Here is a 19732-nt window from a genome sequence, read left to right as displayed (position 1 = left end):
CACCATCATCATCAGCACATCATCGTCAGCGGCCTGAAACTGTTACGGTCAATGTCGCATCATCATCATAATCACCATCTTCGTCATCATCATCAGCAGCTCCCGCTTGCCACACTCCGGATGCGCACATTGAGGCGAAGCAGCATAAATACAAAACCTGCGCCAAGCCAAAGCCCGTTGTGAAAACCAACCGCCAAGTCGCGCGGCCCACACCACGTCGATGAAAAAGTGTTTCACAAACATAAATTTTGTGTCGCTAGCAGCGGTATAGCGACCACTTTACCTTTAGAGGAAGTCAGCAGAACCCTCCCACGGAGAGAGAGGGGACGCTTAGTTTTGCCGAATTATTTATTTTTTAGTTCGGCTTTTTTATTAAATGCATCATCATTATTGCTTCCTTATCGCTCTTCAATCGCTGCTGCTACTGCTGGCCACGGTTCCTGTTCCCGTGATCTTCACTCCTTGATTCCTTCACCCGTGTCAAGGACTCGGCCTCTGCCAGACTGTTTCATCTCAACCACCACCAACACCACCACCACCACACTGCGGGTCGAAACAACTCACTCACCACCCACTCACCGATTTGCGCACTTCCTCACCCACTCGCTCATTCAGCACCCACTCAGGAACAGCACTACGCCCGGCCGCCTTTGTCTCGCTCGTGGCGAGGTTTACACATCGCAACGGGTACTAATTTTAAGCTGAGTCGACCTAAGGGAAGCCCGGGTCCGGTTCAGATAATCGTCACCGGTGTTGGTGGTGAGCGGGAATTGAACTCGCGTCACGGAGTTAGTAGCGCAGTGCGCTAACCACCACACGGCCACAGTGCTCGCACTCTCTCAGAAACTCACTCTGGCACTCACACTCTGCAGAACAGGGTGAGAATATACAACAACCCCCCCCCCACCACACAGCGAAGGCATCTGGGAATCACACCCAGGTACCTTCCTGCTGTGGGATGCGAGCGACAATGCCGCTTGCTCACGCGTGCAAGTCGAGTCTCGAACGCGCGTCTTCCGATCGCCCAAGTGGCGTCTTGCCAGCAGCATACCTCACTAGTGACCTAGCTGTCCACGCCGAGGTCACACGGTGATACCAATACACTTGCCAGCGGACGTTCACCATGGAGATGGAGCGATGTATCGTTACATTGCAGGATCGTGAGGGACTTCGATGGCTTGTGGCGTAATATGCAGTAGAAAGAAAAATATTGCCTGTGTATCCTACTCCGGCTGTTGGGGCAAGCACCTATGAGGGAGTGGTGTGGCCAGAACCACGCCCGATCGCCTTTGTATCTCCAGGGCTGGGGGTGTTGATTACACACCACACAATGTACTCGTTTTTAGGCTCATTGTATCCAGGACCGGCTCAAACATTCGCCACTGATTTTGGCCGTGAGTGACCGAATCGAATTCGGCACGCCGCTATTCGGAGCGCGGGAGAGCTTAATCACTGCGCCACCGCTTACCCACGGAATACAGCAAAGCGGAAAGCGCAATCCCTGCGCGTGGAGCGATCACCGTTGACGGTTCTCAATACGCCCGGAACACGGGAATCCCCTTTAGGCCGAGAAAGGTCGCGCGTCGCGCGTCATCCCCCGAGGCTAACACCGCGTCATCACGGCGGCGTCATCACGGCCACGAGTGCGGCCACGCGAGTCGGGCGTCCAGAATGACACATCTTCCCCCTCCTCCTTTCAGACCCAAACATCCACCGCACACCTCCTGGCTTTGACATTTGTTATTCCTCGAAGACACTGCTGTATTCGTCGGGTCTTTCGGTAAAGTCACGTAGATAGGTTCCAATAAAATAACAAAAAATAACAACAACAAAAACTACGACGTTTCGATCGCAACACAAGCGGTCGTCATGCTGTAACCATCTTCAGCGTCAAAACATCAGCGGGCCGATGGACACAGCTCCTTCATACGTGGGAAATAAATAAAAAACAATCAAGAGTAGTGTGGTGCCACAGCAGCGAAGCCGCTCTGTCGGAGCCGTGCGTGCAACTGTGATGCCGCAGCAACAGCGAAGCCGTCCTGCCGACGCCGTGGCCGCGAAGCCGCCACCTCCGAGCGACGGGGCCGACACTGCTCTTCCCTCACCACCCCCCACATGAACACACACACACCCCACATAGAGCCCCCACATGAACACCCCCCCCCCCACATAGAGCCCCCACATGAACACACACACACCCCACATAGAGCCCCCACATGAACACACCCCCACATAGAACCCCCCAATGAACATACACACCCCCACATAGAGCCCCCACATGAACATACACACCCCCACATAGAGCCCCCACATGAACACACACACACACCCCCCCACATAGAGCCCCCACATGAACACACGAATCTCTCATGGTAGCCAGATGGCTTGCAAATAACCTCTGTCTTGGAGAAGTCAATGTAATGTGAACCTACTGAATTATAACAGTGATCTGCCACGGCTGAGGTGTTGGTCCTATCGTGTTTCAGGTCTGCTTTGTGTTCACGAATGCGGTTCGAGACATGTCGTTTGGTTTATCCAATGTAACTACTACCACAGAGGCAACTTAGTTTGTAGACGCCAGGGTACTGTATGTCCGGAATCACATCTTTTACAGACGGAACCAGATTACGGATTTTATGTACTGTGTTGAATTGGACCTGGATCTTGTGTTTATTCAGGATTTTGGAGATCTTTTTTGTGATCCCCGCAATGTAGGGTAAAGTGATGGTTTTTAAAGGCTCCTCAAGAGGGTCCTTCTTCATGGTTGGAGTAATAGCTTTGCGGATTGTGTAGTCGGAATAACCATTAGCCTTAAGAGGTTGGTGTACGTGTGAGCTATATGTTCCTGGTCGGATATGCATTGGGCTCTATGGTGCAGAGTCTTGATGAGGGAATTCTTCTTGGATGGATGGCGTTGGGAATCCGGTTTCAGGTAAGCATCCGTATGGGTAGCTTTCCTGTAGACAGAGTGGCTCATTGAACCATCAGGTCTCTTTTTTATTAGGACATTCAAAAAAGGTAGCTTTTTCGACTTCCATGGTAAATCAGATGGTTGGGTGTATGGAATTGATGTGGTCGAAGAATTGGTCTAGAGCAGGCCAGCCATGTGGCCAGATGACAAGTGTCATCCACGTACCTCTTCCATAAGGTTGGGCGCAGAGTGGCAGTCTGGATGGTGTCAGTCTCAAATTTCTCCATGAAAATGTTGGCTACAACCGGAGATAGGGGGGAGCCCATTGGGGTGCCCTCAGTTTGTTTGTAGAAAGTTCCATTCCAAGTGAAGTATGTATTGGTTAAGCAGTGTCTTACCAGGGGGGGTACCTCAGTGTTTAGTCCTTGATGAACCAAGTCTTCAATGATTGCGATGGTGTCAGGTACAGGAACTTTGGTGAATAAGGAAACAACATCGAAACTGACAAGCAGGTCGTCTGGGAACAGGGAAATACCCTTGATTGTCGATACCAGGTAAGTAGAATTTTGTACCATCCTGCTTTTTAACAAGAACAATCGGGGCTCCCCATGGGCTGTTGGACGGCAAGATAATATCGGTAGCCAACATCTCATGAATCGCCAGCCGTACGTTGTCTTTTTCTGTGGGGCTCAGCCGGTAGGGGTTATGACGGATGGGTGCGGCGTCGCCCGTATCGATGTGGCGACTCAAAAGGGTAGTGCGGCCGATGTCGAATTTGCCTTTGCTAAACACGTCGAAGAATTCCCGCAAAAGCGCCATCAACTTCCTTCTCTGAGACTTGGATAATTCAGAGTTTTCGGAACAAAGCGCATCGATCCACTTTCATCGGAAAACTGTTGCGGCTCTGTATTCGACGTGACCCCACCCCACCAACGATGTTCTCCTCGTGAAGCGTGGGCGATGCATGGGCTAGGACGATGCCCTGCTGTATGAAAGACGTGTCCAACCTTACATTGAGGACCTGAATGAACGGTGCCTGGTCATTGGACACCCGAGTTTGGGCCCCCATTAACGTCAACCCACGAATAGCTTTGTTTGAGGGTCCTAGAAGGATTCCACCCGCAGTCGCCTCCTGGTCAAGTGGCTTCCGCAATCATAAGGGAACCAACATTTGCGCACCCGGAGGAATCTTTACAGTCCTACTCACAAGCGCTTGTACAGTAGCGTTGGCCGTGTGCAATCGAGTGGGAGAAGGAAAAAAGGCCATGCGGTGGCTCGATGACAACTCGAGACAACCTTGGTATATTAAAATTTTCAGGGGCATCTTCCCCAGGAAGTCAGTCCCGAGCAAGCAAGGAACAGCAGGTGACGTTGATACAAGAACTGGTCCCGTCAATTTGATATCTCTAATACTTATATCTCTGCCGTTATCTGTCCAATGATGCCCAATGAGCCACCGTTTGCGGCAAAGCACCGAACCCCGACGGGGCATAGGGTACGACACTTACAGGGAGGAATGTAAAAAATCTATTTGGAAATGATAGTCGCGGACGCACCGGTATCGACGAGTATTTTTATTTCAATCCCCTCTATCATTCCGATAACAGCGGATGAAACCGCGGCCGCAGGCAACGACTCTATGAGCCAACTCCGACCACTGACCCGGTCGGAGTGGCCAGCCAGCCCGAGCAAAATCCGAACCCTCATGCCCCACCACATACGATTGGAATGAAAACCATCGGAACGCGATGAGTGAGGTAGATTCAAGGGTCGAGTGTGTGGTGTGTCGCGATTCACCTTGGGATATAGTGGAGTTGAGGACGGTCGGGCGGATGACGGCGGTGGTCCGGAGAGGCATCATCGCGGCACGTGGCAACCCGATGAGACGTGTCCCGACTGGCCGCAGTTGTAGCACGTGACGGGCCCGCTCTCATGACGAGGAGAGGTCTTCCGCCGTCGATGTTGTTCATCCCGTCGCACCATGCCGTCCCGCCGCCAGCCTCCGCCTTGGGCCGAAGCGCAGGCTTGGACAGGCTCCGCGTCTCCGGGTGTATCATGCGTCTCAAGAGGCACGGTACACGCCGCCAACCCCATATGTCATTTCAAAAGCAGGTGCACCTGGATGAACTCTGCAACTTTGAGAGAAGATAAATCATCTTCCTCCATGGCTGGCAGGACGATATTAAGGTCCTTCGCCAGCGTCAGCAATCTTTCGAGGACCAGCGAGTCGACTCCATCATGGTCCATCTTCGGGAAGGCAGCCTTTGCTAGCGCCAACAGTGTACTGTGGAAGGCGATGGGCGTCTCGGCCTCCCCCCTCCTCCACGCAACGAACTTATGGTGAAAATTCGATGGCGGGTCGTAAATTGCCGCCATTTGGGCAAAGGCTTGATGAAGCTTTGCCCTCTCCAACGACGGGATGGTGCAAAACGCCGCCAAAAGCGTCGTCATCAAGCGCAACGGGTAGGGCTCTCAGCGCCGCCACCTGCGTCCATCCCACCAAGTCTGAAAACGGCGCCTGAAGGCCACCCAGTCGCCTCCCGTGGCTGAAGATTATTTAACAAACGGTATACATTGCCTGAGGGATGGAATCTCGACAGGCGAACTCAGCGGACGTTCAGACTTGGCGGGCTCTCCGTCCCGCTCCGTGAACAAAATGGCTGCTGCGTGCATGGGTTGTGCCATGGAGCTTTCCCGCTTGCGGGAAACAGCGACGGAAGACTCAACCCGCGCAGCTCCAGTGCTCTCTCCTCCACGGTCAGTCGAGCTCAGTGACCATCGTGGCCACGGCCTCAAGAAGTTCAGCGTGGCGGGCGTGGAATGTATGGTGCTCTCTCCCTGCCGACGATGAGCTGTCACTACGATGGTCGTCACGTTGCTCTGCCGGCGGCACCTCACTCCCTTTTTCCGGGGTCGCCATCCCCAGGGCTGTCTGGGGAATAACGCCTTCGTCGTCCTCGTCGTCCGACAACGTCCTGGTATGTAGTCTGCGTCGCGTAAGCATAACCTAACTCGGCCTATCTTACTGACATTTTGTCCCACTTCTGACGTTAGTTGTAATGGATTCAACTGAGTCGCAGACGTAGACTTTGGAGGAAACGCATTTTAATTAGTTCCAACACACGGGGTAACTTCCCTTTAACAGAATAACAACCTAAGGTGGTGACCACCTGGCTAACTACACTAGTTACTATGTAACTGTTACTACGGACCCGGGACCAACAATATCTGCCCCGGTCCACGTGCTGGAATACTCGTTGAACAGAGATTGTAGACGAAGGGTTTCTTTCCCGGGATGAACAACCCTGGTTCCTCTCGGGACTCAGCTTATATTCTCTGTAGCGTGGCCAGCTCCGTCCAGCGATGTCACTACATATTTACGCGATCTAACCCAAACAAAAGTCTATTATGGATGATGTTGGTCGCGAAAGCCGACGTGTTAATCAGAGGTTATTCTTCGCCACTGATCTCAGCCGTGACCGGGCATCGAACCCAGGTTGCTGGGTTCAAAGCGCCCGCGCTAACTCAGATTGGCACCTTTCCGGCAATTGGCGTCTGTTGTCAGGTGGCAGGAATTGATTTGAACCGAGATCTGGTGATATCCCATTGAACTTTAGTACGGCATACTGCACATTCCTGATAAACCCAGGTTGTTGTTAGTCGTCCCCGGGAACGAACTCAGGTTGCAGAGTTCATAGCGCAACGCGCTAACCACTGCGCCACTGCTCACCGACACCGCGCATGCATTCTTTAGAGTTATATTTTGGAAGCAATGTTGAATCTGAAAAGTCTGAGTTGAGTCTCTCCTTGATTAGCGTTGATTGCACTTGAAGTGTTCATTATATAACAGACTTTGTAGAAACTCGGCGCAGATGGAACCAGGTGAATTTTCCTAAGGGTTTCCGGGTGCGCGTAGGGGATGTGGGTTCCGCATGTGCAGCCGTGATACGAGAAAACTCTTCCCACATCACTACACAAACAGCGATACACACGCAGCGACACACACACACACATCGATACAAAGCAAAGACAAATATCCCCCTTATAGTCTTATCAGACTGTTGTCGCAAGTGCTGTTAGCGAGCATCTCTTTATTCTGACCAGACGAATTGGGAGGGGGGGTTGATAAATTATATATATATGTTTTAATCGACTGCTGCGCCGTGAGATGGAATCTGACCGGCGACCTCTTTCCGTCCCCCTTTGTCTCCCCCCACCTGCACCAGAGACAGATCTAGAAACCTGCCAGTGGTGGGGGGGAGGCTGCAGTCACGGCATTGCAACGTTGGAAATGGAGCCCGACAAGAAACACGCAACACGTGTCTTGCATTTTTCTCTTTCGTACGAATAGTATATCACCCCCCCCCCCTTTCCCGTGGATTCATCACTGCCCCCCACGGGAACAGCCCCTCGCTCCCCCCCCTTCCCCACGTGCGACGTCCCGGTGCTGGCCGGGCGAGTGTTTGTAGCCGTGCCGAGGAGCGACGCCCCCTGGGCTCCGCACCTCTCGTGTGCCCCTCGACGCCTGATGTGGCGAGCGACCGCACGCCGCCGCTTCCACCGCCATTTTCCTCCTCCGCGCATTATCTCCACCCAACATCCGCGCCTAGAGATCGCTATCGCCGTCAGCTGCCTCCCCGCGTCATGCCACTCATCAGCACCGATCGCCGTCGCGAGAACGCTCCGTTCGTGCGCAGAGCCCCTGCTGAAATCGCCAGCGTCGTCACCGGCGGTGGCCGACATTGATTGGCGTTTGATTATATTATTTATCATCGTTCCATTTATGAGTCATTAGCAGTCGGCAGTCGCTTTCGTGATATGACCTGTCGTTGTCATTATCATCATCATCATCGTCGTTTATCTGGCCGGGTGGCTCAGTAGTGGAGCCGCTGGCTCGGAAGGTTGCAACTTCAAAGTCTGCTTGGACGGGATGACTCGGCCCATGATTCCTCCCTGCGGGGTCGATCAAATAAGTGCCACTTTGTGGGATAGACTTGCCCATAGAAATGTGAAACTTCTTACCACTGGTTCTGCGGTGCTGTGAAAGGGAGATGAGCACCGATGCCTCAATGAACGTTTAAGCCGGAATTCACTTTGGATTTTTTGTCATCTAGTGGTAGTGCCTTATGCCGAGCCAAACAACATTGAATTAAGCGCTGGATATACAAAGGAATTCGTCCATAATCTCACGCAGAGACCCGCAGACACATGCAGACCCATGGACTCAAATAGACTCGAAAGGAGCCCAATTAAACATTTTTGTATTGGCCAAACATTCCAGTGGAGTAGGACCCTTCTAAAAATGCGTCTTGTGGCTCGTGTGGAGGCTTCAGTCGATATACGATGGTGCTGGGAATGGATTTTTTTTAATTGTTTCATCTGCCCAATGTTTTGCAGGTGCCTCCCCTAATGTTTACTCAGCCTTAAATTACTGCTGAACTGCACTTGGCTGGAGGGGGTGTAAACTTTAACGTTGGAGAGACAAAGGCGGCCGGGTGTGTTGCTTGCCTTACCACCCCTTTATAGGTGTGCCGTGCCGGTCTTCGTAGGTGCTCGTTAAGAGCACTTGCCCCAACGGTCTATTCAGGCTGTACAGGGATCTTTGTCTTTGCTCGGGTTGTGTTAGTGTTGGGGGTTGTGTTGGTGTAGGGGTTGTGTTGGTGCTGGAGGTTGTGTTGGTGTAGGGGTTGTGTTGGTGTAGGGGTTATGTGTGATGGAGGTTGTGTTGGGGGTTGTGTTGGTGTAGGGGTTGTGTGTGTTGGGAGTTGTGCTGGTGTTGTGGTTGTGTGTGTTGGGGGTTGTGCTGGTGTTGGGGTTGTGTGTGTTGGGGGTTGTGTTGGTGTAGGGGTTGTGTGTGTTGGGGGTTGTGTTGGTGTTGGGGTTATGTCTGTTGGGGGTTGTGTTGGTGTAGGGGTTGTGTGTGTTGGGGGTTCTGTTGGTGTAGGGGTTGTGTGTGTTGGGGGTTGTGTTGGTGTCGGGGTTGTGTGTGTTGGGGGTTGTGTTGGTGTAGGGGTTGTGTGTGTTGGGGGTTGTGTTGGTGTAGGGGTTGTGTGTGTTGGGGGTTGTGTTGGTGTAGGGGTTGTGTGTGTTGGGGGTTGTGTTGGTGTAGGGGTTGTGTGTGTGTTGGGGGTTCTGTTGGTGTAGGGGTTGTGTGTGTTGGGGGTTCTGTTGGTGTAGGGGTTGTGTGTGTTGGGGGTTGTGTTGGTGTAGGGGTTGTGTGTGTTAGGGGTTCTGTTTGTGGGGAGCGGTAGTGTAGCGGTGAGCGCTGCGTTATAAACCCGGTTCGATTCCCGGTCACGGCCAACACCAGTGACGATTATCTGAACCGGTCCAGGGCCTCTCCTAGGTCGACTCAGCCTCAAATGAGTACCTGGTGCGGTGTGTAGTATACATCGCCACTGGGAGGCGTGGTGCTGGCCACCCACCCCCTCGTGTGCCGTTTCGGCCTTTATAGCTGTTCGCTAACAGCACTTGCCCCTACAGTCTGTTAAGGCTATACGGGGGATCTTTATTGGTGTATGGGGTTGTGTGTGTTGGGGGTTGTGTTGGGGGTTGTGTTGGGAGTTGTGTTGGTGTAGGGGTTGTGTGTGTTGGGGGTTGTGTTGGTGTGCTGGTGTAGGGGTTGTGTTGGAGTTGTGCATTGTGTCGTGGGGGTTGAGCAGCGGGGGATCTGGTGGAGCCCCCCACCTCGTGGTGATGGTGGTGGTGGTCGTGGTTGATGCGCGGGGCTGCGGTCGGGCCCCGGGCCCTTGAGGCGCCTCTTATCAGCGGCCGACAGCGCAAGCGTGGCGCAAGCGGGGGGTGATGGCCTCCCGATACCCAGAGGGTGGGGGGGGGGGGCTCTACACATGGTGGTGGTTATGTTTGAGTGGTGGTGGTGGTGGTGATGATTCTAGATTTAAAGCTTTCGTGACTGCAAGGATCCATACTCTTTGGTTCTATTCGGTAAAGTCACGTAGGTAAAAAATAAAACGACAAAAATCACGACGTTTCGGCCACAACACAAGCAGCCTTCATCAGGTGAAGGGATGAGGCTGTCTCGAGGATAGCGCTGGAGTGAAACACAGCCACGCTCAGACCACGGACCTTTAAGCTGTGTGCGAGCAAACAAGGTGCATTGACAAAGGAATTAGCATAAAAATTAGCATTTTATTGGCCGACTTTAGAAAAGAGGTGGTGTACGTGCCGGTGGACTTGCCGTTTGGCGCGGGGGGGGGGGGGGGGAGTTTACCTATTGATGGTGCGAAAGTTTTTATCAGAGATTTGTTCACGAGGCAATTCAGATCTACAAACACAGACACAATTTCAACCGAGAAGATGGTTTCAAATTAAGCAACCATTGGAAAGATGTTCTAAATCGAACTAAACATTAAACTAATTTCAATGGTACAGTATATTTTTCAAGTAGTGGTACCACAAACTTTCGCAGCTCTTATAAATTCCCTTTTCACACCATCAATAGGTAAACTCCCCCCCCCTCCCCGCGCCAAACGGCAAGTTCACCGGCACGTACACCACCTCTTTTCTAAAGTCGGCCAATCAAATGCTATTTTGTATGCTAATTCCTTTGTCAAGGCACCTTGTTTGCTCGCACACAGCTTAAAGGTCGCGGTCTGAGTGTGGCTGTTTCACTCCAGCGCTGTCCTCGAGACAGCCTGATCCCTTCACCTGATGAAGGCCGCTTGTGTTGTGGCCGAAACGTCGTGATTTTTGTTGTTTTATTTTTTACCTACGTGACTTTACCGAATAGAACCAAAGAGTATGGTGGTGATGATGTTTGAGAGGTGGTGGTGATGACTAAAGGCTGGTAATTGAAGTAATGATATTTGGTCATTGGGAATATGATGACGTGTCTTGACGACAATGAACACGCCGATGATGATGATGTTGTTGTTGCTCATGAAGACGACGATGATGGCGGTGGTATTGTTTATGCTGCTCATGCTCTCGAGATAAAATATTAATGTCCGGCATTACCACGCGAGGTTACCACACCGCGGTTACCAAACTGCGGTTGTGTAATAGTTGGGTTGGTGAGCACCACTCACCGCTGCGCACCACCGCTCACTACCCCCTACTGCACCCCCCCCCCCCTCTAGGGGGCCACTGCCATAACAAAGTAATTCACAAAGACAACGAATGACCTGCTGAGGTTGCGTTTGGGCGACCACAACGACGATGTGGCCACACGTGCAGTACCTTTGAGCTGGTGGGCTGGACAAGGCTGAGAGCTTATACGCATGCAATTGCTGCACGCGTGCGTGTTAAATCGTCGGGACACATGAGCGAGGGAGGTGTAGCGTCTGCTTGTTTATGTTGTTAGACGGCGTATCGTGTCGTCGCTGGAACGGAGACGCCGCTTATTGCAGAGCTTCACGGTTCGACTGCAGCGGGTGCCCTGGTTAATGCTGCGGTGTTCACCGTCAAAATACGATGACGCGCCGTCAGCCTCGCAGTGGACCTTAAATATCCCGTGACATGTATGTTACTGTATTTACAACTTTTTTCGCACCGTACGTAGCCAACCGTGCTAATCGGAGGTGCGGGGAAGGCTGCGTTGGGACGGCCACATTGTAGCAAGAGTAGAGGTCGCCGCGTGCCGACGACGCGGTCCATGTTTCCTAAATATCAACACAATTACACTGCAAATTACTCAATAGGAAATCTACACAGCAATCATCGCCCATGCCCTCCCCACTGCGACAACTTGGCAGGACCCTCCTGGAAAAAAAAGAGTCATGGGACTCGGTGAAGCTTTCCTGTCGGGTCAACACGCGCGGGAGTAACGGCGCGGCCACACCATCAGCGTCTTCAGATTGTCGTTTTCACCATACCGCACCGAGCACACTCTGTGTAATGCTGCGTTGCACAAGTTTATCTTGATATGAGGATTGCGTTGGATCGATAATTCGTGTGTCTGTGTGTCTGCGTGTGTCCGTGTGTGACTGCGTGTGTCCGTGTGTGTCTGCGTGTGTCCGTGTGTGTCTGCGTGTGTCCGTGTGTGACTGGTAGTGTAGCGGTTAGTGCGCTACGAACCCGACGACCCGCTCATGGCCAACACCAGCCACGAGTATCTTAACTGGTCGTGGGCCTCCTCTAGCTCGACTCAGCCTCAAATAATCACCTGGTGCGGTGTGTAAAAATCATCGCCACTGGGGAGACAAAGGCGGCCGGGCGTGGTGTTGGCCACCCAGCCCCTAGTGTGCCGAGCCGGCCTTCATAGGTGCTCGCTAACAGCACTTGCCCCAACAGTCTGTTACAGGCTACACGGGGGATCTTTGTCTTTGTGTGTGACTGCGTGTCTTTGTGTGCGCCTGCGTGTCTTTGTGTGTCACTGCGTGTCTTTGTGTGTGACTGCGTGTCTTTGTGTGTCACTGCGTGTATGTGTGTGTCACTGTCTGTCTTTGTGTGTCACTGCGTGTCTTTGTGTGTGACTGCGTGTCTTTGTGACTGCGTGTCTTTGTGTGACTGCGTGTCTCTGTGTGTGACTGCGTGTCTCTGTGTGTCACTGCGTGTCTTTGTGTGTGACTGCGTGTCTTTGTGTGTCACTGCGTGTCTTTGTGTGTCACTGCGTGTCTTTGTGTGTCACTGCGTGTCGTTGTGTGTCACTGCGTGTCGTTGTGTGTCACTGCGTGTCTTTGTGTGTGACTGCGTGTCTTTGTGTGTCACTGCGTGTCTTTGTGTGTCACTGCGTGTCTTTGTGTGTCACTGCGTGTCTTTGTGTGTCACTGCGTGTCATTGTGTGACTGCGTGTGTCTGTGTGTGACTGCGTGTCTTTGTGTGACTGCATGTCTTTGTGTGTCACTGCGTGTCTTTGTGTGACTGCGTGTGTCTGTGTGTGACTGCTGCATGTCTTTGTGTGTCACTGCGTGTCTTTGTGTGTGACTGCGTGTCTAAGTGTGTCACTGCGTGTCTTTGTGTGTGACTGCGTGTCTCTGTGTGTCACTGCGTGTCTTTGTGTGTGACTGCGTGTCTTTGTGTGACTGCGTGTCTTTGTGTGTGACTGCGTGTCTTTGTGTGACTGCGTGTCTTTGTGTGTCACTGCGTGTCTTTGTGTGTCACTGCGTGTCGTTGTGTGTCACTGCGTGTCTTTGTGTGTGACTGCGTGTCTTTGTGTGTGACTGCGTGTCTTTGTGTGACTGCGTGTCTTTGTGTGTGACTGCGTGTCTTTGTGTGACTGCGTGTCTTTGTGTCACTGCGTGTCTTTGTGTGACTGCGTGTCTTTGTGTCACTGCGTGTCTTTGTGTGACTGCGTGTCTTTGTGTGTGACTGCGTGTCTTTGTGTGTCACTGTGTGTCTTTGTGTGTCACTGCGTGTCTTTGTGTGTCACTGCGTGTCGTTGTGTGTCACTGCGTGTCGTTGTGTGTCACTGCGTGTCTTTGTGTGTGACTGCGTGTCTTTGTGTGTCACTGCATGTCTTTGTGTGTCACTGCGTGTCATTGTGTGACTGCGTGTGTCTGTGTGTGACTGCGTGTGTCTTTGTGTGACTGCGTGTGTCTGTGTGTGACTGCATGTCTTTGTGTGTCACTGCGTGTCTTTGTGTGTGACTGCGTGTCTAAGTGTGTCACTGCGTGTCTTTGTGTGTCACTGCGTGTCTTTGTGTGTCACTGCGTGTCTTTGTGTGTCACTGCGTGTCTTTGTGTGTGACTGCGTGTCTTTGTGTGACTGCGTGTCTTTGTGTGTGACTGCGTGTCTTTGTGTGTCACTGCGTGTCTTTGTGTGTGACTGCGTGTCTTTGTGTGTCACTGCGTGTCTTTGTGTGTCACTGCGTGTATTTGTGTGTGACTGCGTGTCTTTGTGTGACTGCGTGTCGTTGTGTGTCACTGCGTGTCTTTGTGTGACTGCGTGTCTTTGTGTGACTGCGTGTCTTTGTGTCACTGCGTGTCTTTGTGTCACTGCGTGTCTTTGTGTCACTGCGTGTCTTTGTGTGACTGCGTGTCTTTGTGTGTGACTGCGTGTCTTTGTGTGTCACTGCGTGTCTAAGTGTGCGTCGTGGCGGAGCGGTGCTCTACGAACCGACCACCCGAATTCGATTCCCACTCACGACCAACACCAGTGACGATTATCGGAACCGGTTCTGGGCCTTCCGTAGGTCGACCTAGCCTCAAATGAGCACCCAGTGCGGTGTGTAATCAACGTCAGCATGCTCTGCCTGGTTAGTTTCTTAGATTCCCCACATCGCCGCCCATGGGTATTCTTCGCTGCGTGTTGGAGAGTTTCGCGTCAAACGAGGACCAATAAATCGCCTAGCAGTTCACCAGCATTGGTCCACGCGAGCCTAACACTGCTGACGGGGGCACTCAATGTCGAAACCAGCGCAGTACTTTCCGTGTGTTGAGCTCACAGTACCTGAAAATAAAATAACGCCGCGTAGCTGATGGGATGCAATTTTTGTGTGGTAGGAGGAAGGGCGATCGTGAATGTTGTCACAGCAGAGTCATCGTGTTCACTGCACCACGTCACGTGCTCCTATAGGCAGCCAGTCGCATCCTTATCACTCTTCTATCGCTACTCGTATCATGGTTCCTGTAAACTTTGCTCGTCGATTCCTCCACCCGTGTCGAGGACTCGGCCTCTATCAGACTGCAACTGTTTCATCTCAACCACCTCCACATCGAGTACAACCACTACCACCACCACCACACTGCGGGTCGCGACAACTCACTCCTCCACTCGATTCACTCATCCACCCACTCACCACACTGCAGGTCATTTCACTTTTATTTATGTTTCTTCCCCCACACACTCCTCCACTGTGGAATTCCCTCCTCCTATCACCATCATCACCATCGTATCTTCCCCTAAGCTGACGTAAGTTATATTAACCTTGCTCAATTCAAGAAATGTGTCAACACTTATCTATTTCAACTTTCATGGTGCTCTTTGTTTCTGACCGCTTGACATTCAAGGTCTTTGGGCCTTTGCGCAGCAACTGTTAAAATAAAAATGCAAAATCTCCTCTCCGTCTTCAAAGGCACACAGCCGTTGCACGACATCGCGTAATGATGTCAGCAGTGGTGCAATGCGAAACTGCCATGGTGTCGTAAGGACCAGCCACGGCTGCTGCTGATGGCATCTGCACTTTCTCAAATCCTTATCTCTTGAGCAACGATTGGCTGGACGTCTCTCTCTCTCGAGCGGCCTCCTCCGATCCACATAACATCGCAGATACGATCCCACTACTTTGGGAGGCCTTCGTCCAGCAGTGGATTGAGGATTGTGATGATGATATGTGTATTGTTTCAAGTTTCAAGTTGATGTTGGTGTGGCTTGGTGAGCGGCCTAATGGGTCACCAACGATGACAAAAGCTAAATCATAAAACAAAGCACAAGAAGCAAGCAAATGAACAACGGAGCATAAACAACCACGTTAACCGTGATAGCGGGGAGGAGGCCGTGATGACGTGGAGAAGGCCGTGATGACGGGGAGGAGGCCGTGATGGCGGAGAGGATGCCGTGATACACTCACTCGTCTTACACTGACTCACTCACACATCATACACTGACTCACTCACACATACACTGACTCACTCATCATACGCTGACTCACTCACACAGCATACACTCACTCACACAACAACTGGCCCATTCACTCATCATACACTAATTAACTCATTATACACTCACTCATCATACACTGACTCACTCACACATCATACACTCACTCACTACCACTGACTCACTCACACATCATACACTGGGAGTGTCATGCTGCCAGCTATGGCTGCAAGTTTGGTCGTCTTTTGTCAACGTGACACTTTTTTGCTGATTGGCCGTGTCGGGTGGTGGAGGGTTACGACACATTTATAAATAAACGCGATCTAACCCAAAAACCGTTATTATGAATTATTATGAATTGGTCGTACATGTTAAGTATATAACATGTATATGTATATCGTTTATTGTTAAATTTGAATCATAGTTCCTATGATTACTGTTGTTACATTGTTTTTATAGCTTTATTTTGGTGATTTCGAAAACATATAGTTAAGCCATGTGACTTGCGGAAGTGCGGAGTTGGCCTGCTAACTTTAATCTAAATTGTGTTATGGTTGTTATCGTATGACTTGCATCACACTGGGATTTTTGCACAAAGCGTTGTAATACGGTGTTTTTTTTCTGTAAGATTTGCTGGTTTATCCAAGATGTTTCAGTTATCCGTCGTCGCTTTAAGATATTCTCTGTTCATATTTTTTTTGTTGCGGTTGCACCCGACTCAAGAGCCACATGGCTCACAGGGCTATACCTAATAATCAGTGCACAAACAAATTCGACTTCAAATACAGAAATGCATTTCCTGCAACAACAAAAACATAGGCTCGGACAAATTACTTTTTTGAAACCGCTCATGGTAAAATAAAGTTACAGAATCGTGAGCGTAGATGGATGTTGATTGTGACGACCTAGTGGAGGCTTTGTGCCTCCAATAGGTCGTCTCAGCCTTAAACTAGTATTCGATGGGGCGTACATAAACATCAAAATCCGAGAGACAAAGATGGCCCGATCATGGCTCTTACCACACTACCCCACACAATGAGGGGGGCGTGGCCTCACGGAGGGGGGCATGTCTTCACTGAGGGGGGCGTGTTAGACACGTCTCCCTCAGTGAGGCAGATGTGATAGCTGCCTCCCCTGGTGCTTTTTCATTGCAGTTTCATGACGAGACCAGCGAGCCTAAATATCTTTATACACGTACGTGAAATAAGTTACCTGGAGTATGGAAGGCGAGGACATGAAATGAAGGGGTCTACAAACATTACATTGGTGGCATACTGAGATAGTAACTGGTACGCGCTTATTGCCCGTTTTCCATCCAGTGCTGAGGGGTTGTGCAATCAGAGGGGAGGCTGAGCTCGTCGCTGCCTCACCTCTCGTCTCTCCCTGTATTTACAGCGGAGCTCCGCAAATTTGTCGATTTTGACTACAAAAATTATTGGAATCGTACAGAAATTAGATTTATAACACACATCAGCGGAAAAATCTTAATTTTTATTTTATTTGATCCTTCTTTTTTTTCGTAACAGCTATTTTCATTGGAGTATGACAGGTGAAGTTCTGCCTCCCCTGACCGCACGTCCCTGCTTCATAGGGGCACTGTTCCGGTATTCATGGGTGCTCGCTCATAGAACTTTCTCCATCATTCTTTGCGGTATACACGGGGGATGTTTGCCTGCGTGTCGCTATGTGGTTACAATCTTGACACGCTAGCGTAATCCTCGGCGCGTCTGATCTAATCGGCGCCTGTGTGGACACGATGGCTGGGAGTTCCGAGGACCCGAGGCTTTAAACAGACACCGTAAGGAATTGGCCAAACATCTTGGAAGAGAGTCTTCAAACTATGGAATAGTCAACGAGGATTGATGCTCAACTCCTGTTAACAGGCCTGCAGATCCAGCGGTGGAAAATCCACATTCAATCCAATTTACAATTACTGATGACTCCCCCCCCCCCCACTCACTGAGTGGTAGATATTTTATTCACCCCAGTGGGAAGGAGGGATGATGATGGGTTGAGTCAACTCCCCCAATCAGGATTTTAACTTCCACTTGTGAGCCGCTGAGCAGACACCTGGGCTATTTTCTAGAATAATAATCACAATATTATTCGATCTTGATTTGAAGCTTTCATGACTGCAGGGATCCATACTCTTTGGTTATTTCGGTAAAGTCACGTAGGTAGAAATAAAACATTTATTTTATACTACGTGACTTTACCGAGAGTACACAATATTATTATTGTGCACTTGGTTCCTTAAGATCCAAAGGAATAGTTTGATTCAAAAATCATATTGCCAGGTCAAATCGTTACAGCCTGACTGAGTTAGCCGTACGATGTTCTCGCTACGGTTTTGGCTTCTTCACTCAGACGGGAGGCGGCGGAGTCGAGGCAGCCAGACTCTTCCACCACTGCCCGCGCCGACGGCGCTCATGAATACGCAGCAGCTGTGTGCCGTGGATGACGATGGCTCGCAGCCACAGAATGCTGCTATCACACCTACAGTAGGAGCCATGTCGAGCAGACAAGAGTCCCTGCCTATAAACATCTGGCAGATGACTAGAATCCGTTATTTTTGTGCGTACGTGCACTGGCGGAGTCAGTGAGGGGGGGGGGGGGGGTAGCACGTGCCCCCCCACCCCAATGATCCGATCGAAATCCCTCATTTCGATCGGATCATTGGAGTTTATTAGTAATACATCGGCATTTTGCGACCCCCACTGCCACTGTGTAGCATATTACTACGTGCCAGGGACTCTGAGACGATAGGACAATAGTCTGAGTCCATAATTGGCAATAAGTAACGGAAAAGCGGTTATAAGTGACTCACATAATTTTGCCCAGTTGCGTAAACAGTACACGACTTTCCTGAATGCAAACACCTTAAGCTAGCGTGATGCCGATCACACAACGCGGTTCAAATTCGACCCTCGATCGATGGCTGCGCCATCGCCGCACACGCGTCAAATAAAAAGCAAGGGATAAGTCCTTACTTACTAACAACTCCTCTATCATTTTTCATTGCTGGAGGGGATGCTGTGGGGGCTACCGTCCCCCGCCATCACTGAATTGTCGGGGCCGTTGCCCACCGACTCCCCCGTTCCATTCATACCGCTACCCCCCGGCTGCTCTGTCAGGTCCAGACTACCAACCCCTAATGCCTCGCCCCCCTGTACCTCTGCCTGGGATGTCGACCGCGTTTGCGTAGCTTAATTAGCGGCTCATACGCTTTGCGCTTGCGGTGCGCTACCCTGTTCAACGGCGGCGTGTCGCGGTGAGCGCGCTCGCAAAGTAAAACCCCGTCCTGCACGGGAATAAACAGGCGCGGCGCGCCGCCGTGGGATTCCCTCCCACCCACGCTTCACGGGCTTAAGCAAAACAAACATGCTGCGATTACTTTGCTCCGATTTAACGGGCTGTTTACACAGCTGCGTATTCGCGCACGCCAGGCGCTTAATTCGCTATTAGACAATCGCGCGAGTGCGCGACCACCACCCCGCCACCCCCGTCACACAGGCTCGCGAGCGCAAAGCGCTACTGTAGGCTATTGCGCAGGTACGCGAGCGCTGGGCACCACCGAAAATATTCGTGTAGGTAAGCGCGCGCTGAACAATACTGTAAACGATCGTACAGGTACGGACACTAAACACGTTCTACTCCCTTATTCGCTGCAAACAGCCGTTTATGCGCGCGAACACAAAACGCTCCGTACACACTCGTACCGGTATGCGAACACCAAACACTCCGTCTCCCTCCTCGCACTCACAGTGACCACGACACAGCTTTATCCTATTAGTGATTTTATTCCCCGCGAGTATCGAACTAGACTGTGGGTGTCAGTACGGACCAGCAGGACAGGTCTAACCTATCTCGCTACTGCCTGATACTTAATGGACCTGTCTGCACTCTATTTTCTCTCCGAATTTCGTCGCTTTGTCTTACCTCTCTCCCTCGTACTTACGGTCCGACCTCGCAACGATGGAGGTCGCGGATAGATGATGCTGTAAACAGAATCTGGCTGTTCTCTGCCCCGTCTCACGGACGTGCAAGTAACAGTCAGGTGACGGCTCCGCGCTCCCTCCTGTTGATCTCCAGTCAAATAAAAAATGGCTCCTTGCTTCCCCAAAGTGTCCCTTTTTATGCTCCTTTCAAAGCCATCGCAGCACCCATCCGCAGTGCATCACGGATCAGGCCGTTAATCCGCGGTGCATCATGGGTAGGGCCGTTAATCCGCGGTGCATCATGGGTAGGGCCGTTAATCCGCGGTGCATCATGGGTAGGGCCGTTAATCCGCGGTGCATCATGGATAGAGACGCTAACCCGCGG

At 51.3% G+C, this 19732-nt stretch overlaps 1 long non-coding RNA gene across 1 annotated transcript in view; it reads left to right on the top strand.

The window, feature by feature from the left end:
- The window catches only part of LOC142930990 (uncharacterized), a 39795-nt gene that overhangs the window by 16040 nt on the left and 4023 nt on the right, over positions 1 to 19732 (top strand). The gene's annotated exons all lie outside the window — the stretch shown is intronic.

The sequence above is a fragment of the Petromyzon marinus genome, chromosome 1 (assembly GCF_048934315.1).
Source record: "Petromyzon marinus isolate PM22_M1 ecotype Great Lakes invasive population chromosome 1, UKy_Petmar_22M1.pri1.0, whole genome shotgun sequence".
Lineage (NCBI taxonomy): Eukaryota > Metazoa > Chordata > Hyperoartia > Petromyzontiformes > Petromyzontidae > Petromyzon > Petromyzon marinus.
This window is presented reverse-complemented; position numbering and strand designations above follow the sequence as displayed.